Genomic DNA, 9,069 nt, shown 5'->3' with positions numbered 1-9,069 from the left:
CAGGGCAAGAAGAGAGGATGAATCAAACATTAAAAAATATGATTACAAAGCTGTCTCTGGAAACTGGCGATAATTGGGTAAGTTTCCTTCCTTTTGTCCTCTTGCGGACCCAATGCACTCCTTATGTTTCTGGTGTATCCCCCTTTGAAGCAATGTACAGGAGGCCCCCTCCTCTCATTCCAAAGCTCTCTGAGGAAAAATTGGTGGAATTGACTAACCTAGATCTCATTAAATCCCTGCAGGCTCTTCAGCCCATCTTGACCTCTATACATCAGTTATTCAGGCTGAAGCATCTTATGGTAGACTCTCACTCTGAGTGTGGCCTGCTGGTGGAACCCAGTAGTCTGGTCCTAGTAGAGCGTCACCAAGGAGACACCCTCGAGCCTCACTGGGAGGGACCCTACACCTCACTGGGAGGGACCCTACACCGTGGTGCTCAGCTCTCCCACTGCAGTGAAGGTAGCTGGAAAAACACCTTGGAGCCACCACTCTCATGTGAAGGTTCTGGACACCAAAGGAGACCAACCTTCCCAGGACAAATGGACTGTGCAGCAGACTGGTAACCCCTTAAAGTTAAAATTGACTAAGCATAGGTGAATTGTATCAGGCATGTATTGCTTTAGCTTACTTGCTTTTGCCCCTTCTATCCCACCACTGGGGATTTTAATAGTGCTGTTGCCGACCTCACACAGTGGGTTTGGACCTCCTGTTAGCAAGAACAGCTATTGAAAGCTTTGTATGGTAGCCCTTGTGATTGCGGAGGAGGCTATACCTGTGGTGAGAGTAGCAGAGGCTTGCTTATACATATCATAGGAGGAAAAGTGATCCTTCTCGCATGAATGACAAATTATATACATATAGCCTTCAGACATACTGTGGACTCAAATAAGCATTCCTTGTTGCTATGCCCACTGTTACAGGAGGCGTGTCTCAAATGTGCAAGTGCAAGGTAAAACTTCTCATGACTCGCATGTTACCTAGTACTGACAGTCAACTGGTGCCATGACCTAAAGATTGTCCTTATTATTCAGAAATGCATTCTTCCTGCTATGACTCAGTGCAGGAGTGTATAGGCAAAGAAACAAGACTTATTTCACTGCTGAGCTTCAGAGAATGTATGCTGGAAGTTCTGGGGGTGAATGGCTCAACATCCTGAAGGTAATAGGAATTCAAAATGTGCCCAAGCCTCATGTAGTGGCACGGTTGGTAAACCAGTGTGCTAGAGCAGGGTGGCCCCAATACATGTTTCTGATGGAGGCGGTCCACAAGATAAGACCAGAGAACTCATGGTTAAAGAACAGGTTAAACAGATTATAGAGATAATATTTCCCCAGGTGCATTATCACCCCTTGATGCTGCCTAAATCACCGGGAGTTGATTTGAATGCTCAGACTTCTGATATTTTGGAAACCACTTACAAGGCCCTAAATGCTTCCAACCCAACTTAAGCTAAAGATCGTTGGCTATGCATGGGACAGGCTCTCTCCCATGCCTCTCGTGATCCCCTCCAATGCTACCTTGCCATGCTGGAAGATCGGACCACTTAAACTGTAGTGTTGGCCTCCCCTTCAGAGTACAACCAGTAGGGTTTAGAGACTCTCCCTGTCTCCAAGGAAGTGATCATAATGATACTTCCAACATTGACGTGGGGTTCATTGCCTTTGCTAACTGTAGTTCTATAATTAACCAGACTACCTCTCTTTGTCCTGCCAAAGGATAAGTGTCCATCTGTGGAGGCAATCTGGCCCATACTTTCCTCCCAACTAACTGTTCAGGAATTTGTGTTACAGCTGTCCTGTTTCCTGGCATAGAGGTTTTACCTGGGGATGAGCCTGTCCCCATTCCTAGCCTGGATTACATTACAGGCCACTCAGAGAGGGCAGTTCAATTTATTCCTCTACTGGTAGGTCTGGGAATATCAGGAGCCTTGGGTATGGGGGCAGCAGGAGTGGGGGTCTCTGTTCAACTTTCCAACCAGATTGTTAAAGATGTACAGGCATTATCTAGTACCATTCAGAACATTCAGGATCAGATAGATTCGTTAGCTGAAGTGGTCCTTCAAAATACAAGAGGGCTAGACCTCCTGACCACAGAACAAGGAGGAATCTGTGTGGCATTGAAAGAATGATGCCGTTTTTATGTAAACAAGTCTGGCATTGTTTGAGATAAAAATCGAGAGATTGCAGGAAGACCTGTAAAAAAGAGGAAGAGAGCTATTTGAAAACCCCTTTTGGAGTGTCTGGAATGGAATCCTGCCTTAACTTCTGCCCTTGCTTGGATCTTGCTAGGATTGCTACTCTTGGTTTTAATAGGCCCCTGTATAGTCAATAGGCTAACTACCTTTATCAGACAGCAAGTACAAGATGTGAGGCTGACGGTGTTGCGCCACCAAGGTTATAAAATGTTACCAGTTCACCATCAAGATTAGTTCTCAAGTCTTTCCCAAAGATTTGGAGGAGAAGACATAAAGTCAGTGGGGAATGTTGTAACCTATATATATATATATAAAAAAAAAAACCTCATAAATCTCCTTGGAGGCAAGAGAAAGATCAAAGGTAACTCTAAGAGCAGAACAGGATGTCCTTCTAATCTAAACTTGCTTGTTTGTAGGATAACTTGCTTGTTTGCAGGATGTGCCTTCCCCAGAGGATGTTTGCTTAATCTAAACTTGCTTATTAGCCCAACCCTTACCTGAACCTTGTTCTTCCCAAGAAATGTAACTGCCGTGTTCCCATTCTGTAGTGCACTGTGACCCACCCCCCTGTATTGTGAAACCAGCAGATGTTTGCGGTTTTACAGGATAAAAACCCTGCCCGTTAGCTGTTAGGCGTGCAGTCCATATTGGCTACTGGAGGCTGCATTGCCAGGCCTGTGCTTTAATAAATAATTTTTTTCTTTCCAAATTATTTTCTCTGGCTCCTTCATAACTCAGAAAGCGGACCACCACAAGTCCCAATCCTTTGTATCCTTCTGTTTGGAACTTTTGGAATGTTGAAAGTATTTAACTTTTCATTTTACAAGGGCTTGTGTCTAAGAGTTTTCTTACATCTCAAAGCAGACTCGGGACTTTGAATTTTCAGCTATACTGAAACTGTTAGGAATTCTGTAACTCTTGCAAATGGACTAAATGCCTTTTGGGTAAGGAATATGCACAGTTCTTTCTAGGACTGGGGAAAAATATTATGGTTCTAATGTAAAGTAATATAATATTGATACATACAATACTGGCTGTTAAGGTTGTTAAACCCATGTTTTAATGTTCAAGTTGTACAATGGTAAGAAAAAACATGTCTTTGTAACTAGAGAGCAGTTTAAAGAAATGTGTTTGGTTTTCAAATTGGCAAGAAGTATATTATTATGGTTGATACATTGTGCAAACTTGAGAAGTTTAGAAGTTTAGTTAAGGTACTCAGCAGGGGATCAGGGCCCTCCATTATAAACATCCTCATCCTGTGCAAGAACAGGACATGGAGATTGTGCGAGTGCTACCTATGAGGGGTAGCCTGCTTATAATATAAGGGGGAAAAAAAGACTTGTTGTCCCTTTTACTCTTGTTGCTGTTGCTGTATTCTGTTGCCTTTAATTATTGTCCTTGTGCCATGTCATCTTGCATTAGAGACAGTTGATTATGGACTGAAACCTCCACAAACTGTTAGCTAAATTGATCTTTCCTTCCTTAAATCTGTGTGTCAGATATTTTTTCTTAGTAACAAGAGAAAACTAACTAAAATACTTCACCAGCAAAATGAAGGATAATATAATAGGTTATTCAGTATTTGAATAAATATGAGCTGAATAAAATAGTCTATATACAAAAACATAAAGTAGTAAGTTTTTCTTGGTATATGAGTAATCTTGGAGAAGAAATTGTGTTTTAAATTTCAATACAGTGCTTTGAAATGCAAAAAGGATGTTTTAAAGTAAGTATCTAGATGTTTGTGATTATGTACTTTTTGTTTAGGTCTATGGTTCTTTGTGAGTTAGTTTTGCTGAAAGGAATAAAGTCATTTGCTAGATACCTCCACATTCTTTTTCCCTCAACTCAGGTTTGTTACATCACAACACATTGAAAGTAGCATTTAGTTGACTTAACTCCTACATTAAGGATGAGTTAACTATATTTTTGCAGGTCTAATTCAATCATCTCTGTTTTATTTTCATTCATTTCTCTTTTTGGCTTCTTTTAAACTTGTAACTTTCCCTTATTTTGATAAATATCGTGTTTGAATATTTAAACTTCCTATTTCCTTGGCCTGTAGTTTTTAATCAAGTTTGAAAATAGCCGTGTCATTTTTTTTTCAAGTTCTTTTCCCTTTTACTATTTTTCTGATTTACTTATGTGTTTGCATATCACATTTTTTGTTCCAGTGCTTTTGGATATTTTATTTATTACTGTTATTCATTGTTCTTTTTGCATTTCAGTTTGGACATGTACTTTAAGAGAAGAAGCCAAACAGTCTGCCAGAAACCAGGAGATTATGCCCAAGCTGAAGGCAAAGACTGGAGCTCCTCCAAAGAACCAGCAATCAGTCCCTCCTCAGATGCCTTTTATTGTATGCAGGGTACTCCCCTGGGTTGGGTGTAGCACTTACACCATCTGTTTGCCCTCTTCTTGCACAGGCTGAGAGTGTTATAAATGATGGACCCTGGCCTCCCTGCTGAATTACTTAGTTAAACTTCTGACCTTCTGCAATTGACACAATGAATAATATCATACAATAGTAAAGGCTTGTAGGATGTCAGATGCTGAATCACTTAGTTAAGCTTTTAGACTTCTTAAATTGACACACTGTATAAACCATAACATAGCCCATAGAATGAAAGAAAATATTTGCAACATTCATCCAAGGAAGTGAATAATATCCAGAATATGCAAAAATTGATTTTAATCCTAAATGTTGAGGACTCTAATACAAATATTGTAATACCTTTTCTAATATTGCTCACAATCCAAAAGTTATATTTGTAATCCCATTGAGATGTTATTGACATTCTGGCAGTTAATTCCAGTCTACCACCTCCAAAGCAACCCAGGATGAGAATAAAGACATCAAGACTTACTCAAAGTTAGGGGTAATCAAGTGATCTTAAGCCCAAACCTAGTATGGATATGTAGATAAAGGCCTTGATCCAAAACCTCTCCCAGAATGTATTATCTTGTGAAGAAGAGGGTAGCCGAAGGATGAGTGACAGTGAGGATGGCAGGAACTATGTGAGTAATCTGAGCTGGCTAGTCAGGTAGAGAGAAAAGCATCTTTGAAAAATGCAGGGAGAATGATGTGCAGAAGGATCAATCTGCATAACTCAATCAAGGTAACAACCGAATTGTTTTTGGAGGATGTTGCTTCTGTTTTTGATATGTAAACTTTTGTGACATGAGGATTCATAGCCTCCTTATTTTGAGGCTCACAGCCAATTGACACTCCTGGAGCTGCATGGCTCTACCATCCTTCTGTGCTCATATCCTTTACGGAGAGCAGGATGCGAAGAAACAGGAGACTGCCAGAATGGCCCCAAGATTACATATCAGTACTTCAGCTGGCCTTATTTGTATTGCTTAGAGCCAAATGAAGAGAGAAAGAAATATCATAGTCAGCTCTGTGCTTATCATTATATGGAAATAAGACTCTTTAATGTTGCAGCAAGGAGAGGTGCGCATGTAGCCTTCTACAATAACTCAAAAGAGTCAACTACAAAATTATATGACATAATTCAAAAACTTTTGGTATCTGAAAAATTCTCATTATCACCAATTATGAGGGGACGTAAGTAAAACCCATGTGATATTGCTGTGTACATCCTGGATGTAGAGAGACTGAATCCCTTAGTTAAGCTTCTAGACTTCTCAAGTTAACATACTGTATAAACCATAACACAGCCCATAAAATGGAAGAAAACATTTTAAAGATGCATGTAAGAATGAGGAGAAAGAATTCTTACACTGTTGGTGTAGAGTCACCATTGAAAATAGTTTGAAATTTACTTAATAAACTAAAATTATTTAAAAATGATTACCTTATATATAATTTGCTTGTGCTATATCCCACTAATTGTTATAATTCAAAAAATATGAAACCATATAAAAATACCTTACCTGCAATTCCAGGCTTAAAAAAGAATAGTACAAGTTCAAGGACAGCCTGCACCACATATTGAGCTCAAAATAAGATTGAGCTAGTATTACAGGCAGTTAAGTTAGTTAGTCATACAAGCCAGACTAGATAACTTGTAATCCTAGAGGAGAAAACACACACCTCCTGTTATGGATTAAAAACTGATGATCAACTTTAATGCCAGCTGAATTAAATCAGCATGGTGCTGAGCATAGATGCTCCACCTGAGGAAAATTACCAGCATAAATAGAGTCGTAGAGAAGCTAGACATTGTGGCTTCTCCTATGTGTTGTTATTTGAACCACTGGTTCTCCTGGAGGAGCTAGTTTCCCCAGTGTGAATTCAACCATTGTCATCAGAGGAGCTTGAGACCTTGTTGGTGAGAGTGGCTGTGGTTCACTTTGGGGGAGTCTGGTCCTTACAGTGAGCATCACTTCCTGGCTCCAGAGGTGAAGACGTGGGCAGTTTAATCTCCAGGAGAAACTTGACATGCTGGCTTTCTGGTATGTACTCAACTGTTCTCACTATCAGAGAACCTTGGAGCTTCTGTGTCACTGAGGATGGTTGTGGTACTTTTCAGGACAGCCCTGGTCCTTGTTTTGAGCATGACTTCTTGGCTCTAGCACAGAACCCTCAGCCTACCAGAACAGATCCTTCACCCCACTGGCATAAACTTTCTAGCTTCCACCACTGAACTTTGAGCCTTCCCAGAACAGATCTATAATAGACTGGCATGAGACTGTCTGGGCTCTAGAACAGTTGGATTTGTGAGAGACATTGTCAGGAACCCCGGGTATTCATCTGGAATCATGCAGAACATTGCTGTGGGATTCAAGCCCTCAGCTGAGTATTCTGGGTCTTTAATGTTGTGGACAGATTTCCTGTACTTTCTTGTGTTAAACTCTGGGTGGTTATCATAAAATAATATAAATTTTGTGTCCTGATTCTAATTGCACAACCCCTCACTACAAGACCTCCAACTGTAAGTCAGTTCTCAAGACAAAATGCAAAACTAATTCAATCACAGCCTAAGTATAAACATCATGGATTGATATTCTAAACAAGTATGAGTCACCTTGAGGGAGCCAGGAATCACCATCCTAATCCCCTAAAGGAAGAGTCATTGCTTGCTACTTGGCTGGCTTCCCCATTTGTTCCTGATTTTATCAATGTTACATGAGCTATTAATCTAGTTGTGTATAGGTCTGTCCTACCTCAAGCCTGTTCTATCTCAATCAAGTTCCCAGTTTTCCCCATCTTGGACCTGTCTCACTTCATGGTTTTACACTAAAAGTCCCTAGGAAAGACAGAGTCTTTGGCAACCTGCTCAGAACCCCTCTGTCTCTCTCAGATAGAAGCTTTCTTTCCTCAAGAAATATATTCTGCTCTTAACCACCATTGTAGCTAAAATGCATTCTTCAATTTTAGAGAACATGAACTCCTACTGGACATCTGGTAGATTGAGAGTTTCATTCCCTTATGTCAGTAGGAAGTACCAAACTAACATAAGATAGGAGAAATAATGTTCTGTAACACACAATTGGGTGACCGTAATTTATTATATAATTTAAAAATAATGGTGAAAGAAGAATTTGAAAGTCAATGGAAACAAGTCAATGTTTAGGAAGATGGAGATGGAATTACACTGCATTAATCATTACACACTTTCTTGGTAACTTTTCTCTTGTTGCTGGAACAAAATACCCAGCACCCAAAATTAAGGAAGGAAAGATTTACTTAGCTTACAGTTTTTGGAAGTTTCAGTCCATAATCAGTTGGTTGTCAGGGAGGATGTCATGGCACTGGGCAGCACTTCAAGGCAGCAGCCAGAGCAAAAGGCAAGGGGACAGGGGAAGAGCAAGCCTCTTTTCCTCCTTTATAGTGTGTGCATACTACCCCCCACTCCAGGATGGGGTAGCCGTCAAAATCTCCTTGCCTTCCTCTTGTACAGGATAAGAATATTTGCAAAATAGCGATCCTAGCTCCCTGCTGAGCCTCTCAGTTAAACTTCTAAACTTCTCAAGTTGACACAGTGTGTCAACTATATACACTATATGCATGTATTAAATTTTTACAGAGTTTTTGGCATATTTATAGCAGCACAGCTCATAATAGTTAAGTCTTGTAAACAACCCAAATGCCTGTAAACAACCTAATGTATAAAAAGGATTTTTTATGCAGTGGAGTACTATTCAGCCATAAAGAGAGATAAATTTGAGAAAATTCATAGCTAAATGGATGGACCTTGAGACCATACTCTTAAGTAAAATAAATCAGACACATACATACAAATATCACTTTGTCTATATGGTGTAAGAAATTGAAAGTGTAAATATGAACCAAAATGTATGTTAGATACTATAATAGAAATAGGAAATAATTATTCAAACAGGAAGGGGAACTAAGGTGGCAGATGGAAGGGAAAAGAAAAATGAGTATAAAAGCATAAAATGGAGCAAAACTTTGTAAATAAGGAGGGAAAGAAGGGTTAAAGAGGGAAGAAGCATGAAGAAAAGGGAGGAATTAAGATACTTCATATACAGGTATAAATTCCATATGATGAATGTAATGTGATTATTATGTATGTATAAATTATACCAATCAATGCAACTTTTAAAAAAGGATGATTCAACACCAAAAGAGAAAGCAAGACAGTATGGAATGACCAGAAATATTATGAAGGAATACTATGCAGTTATGCAGTTATTAAAAATAGTGAGATTATGAGATTTAAATATGTGGAAATATGCATATACACCAATAAAGTGGAGAATTAAACAAAAAAATCACATGAAACTACATAAATATGTGTGGTTTTGAAAAATTTTAAGAAAAGTATTTCTCGCAAAGATGTTTCTTATATGTGAGATAATACTTTTAAACTGTTCGTATCATTTTACAGTCAAAAAATGAATGCCAAGCTCTTGTTTTTAATTTTATTAAATATTGTATTGAT

General features: G+C 39.1%; 1 long non-coding RNA gene across 1 annotated transcript; it reads left to right on the top strand.

The window, feature by feature from the left end:
- Positions 1–2,835: 2,835 nt before the first annotated feature.
- Positions 2,836–4,688, top strand: LOC134472052 (uncharacterized). The gene is made up of 3 exons (XR_010041877.1): positions 2,836–2,962; positions 3,059–3,138; positions 4,423–4,688. It is a non-coding gene; the product is annotated as an uncharacterized LOC134472052 (long non-coding RNA).
- The last annotated feature ends 4,381 nt before the right edge of the window (positions 4,689–9,069 follow it).

Source organism: Cavia porcellus, unplaced genomic scaffold (genome assembly GCF_034190915.1).
Source record: "Cavia porcellus strain 051 isolate PalLab524CR breed Dunkin Hartley unplaced genomic scaffold, mCavPor4.1 scaffold_21, whole genome shotgun sequence".
NCBI lineage: Eukaryota > Metazoa > Chordata > Mammalia > Rodentia > Caviidae > Cavia > Cavia porcellus.
The sequence above is the reverse complement of the archived record's forward strand: the minus strand, read 5'-3'. Positions and strand labels throughout refer to the sequence as shown.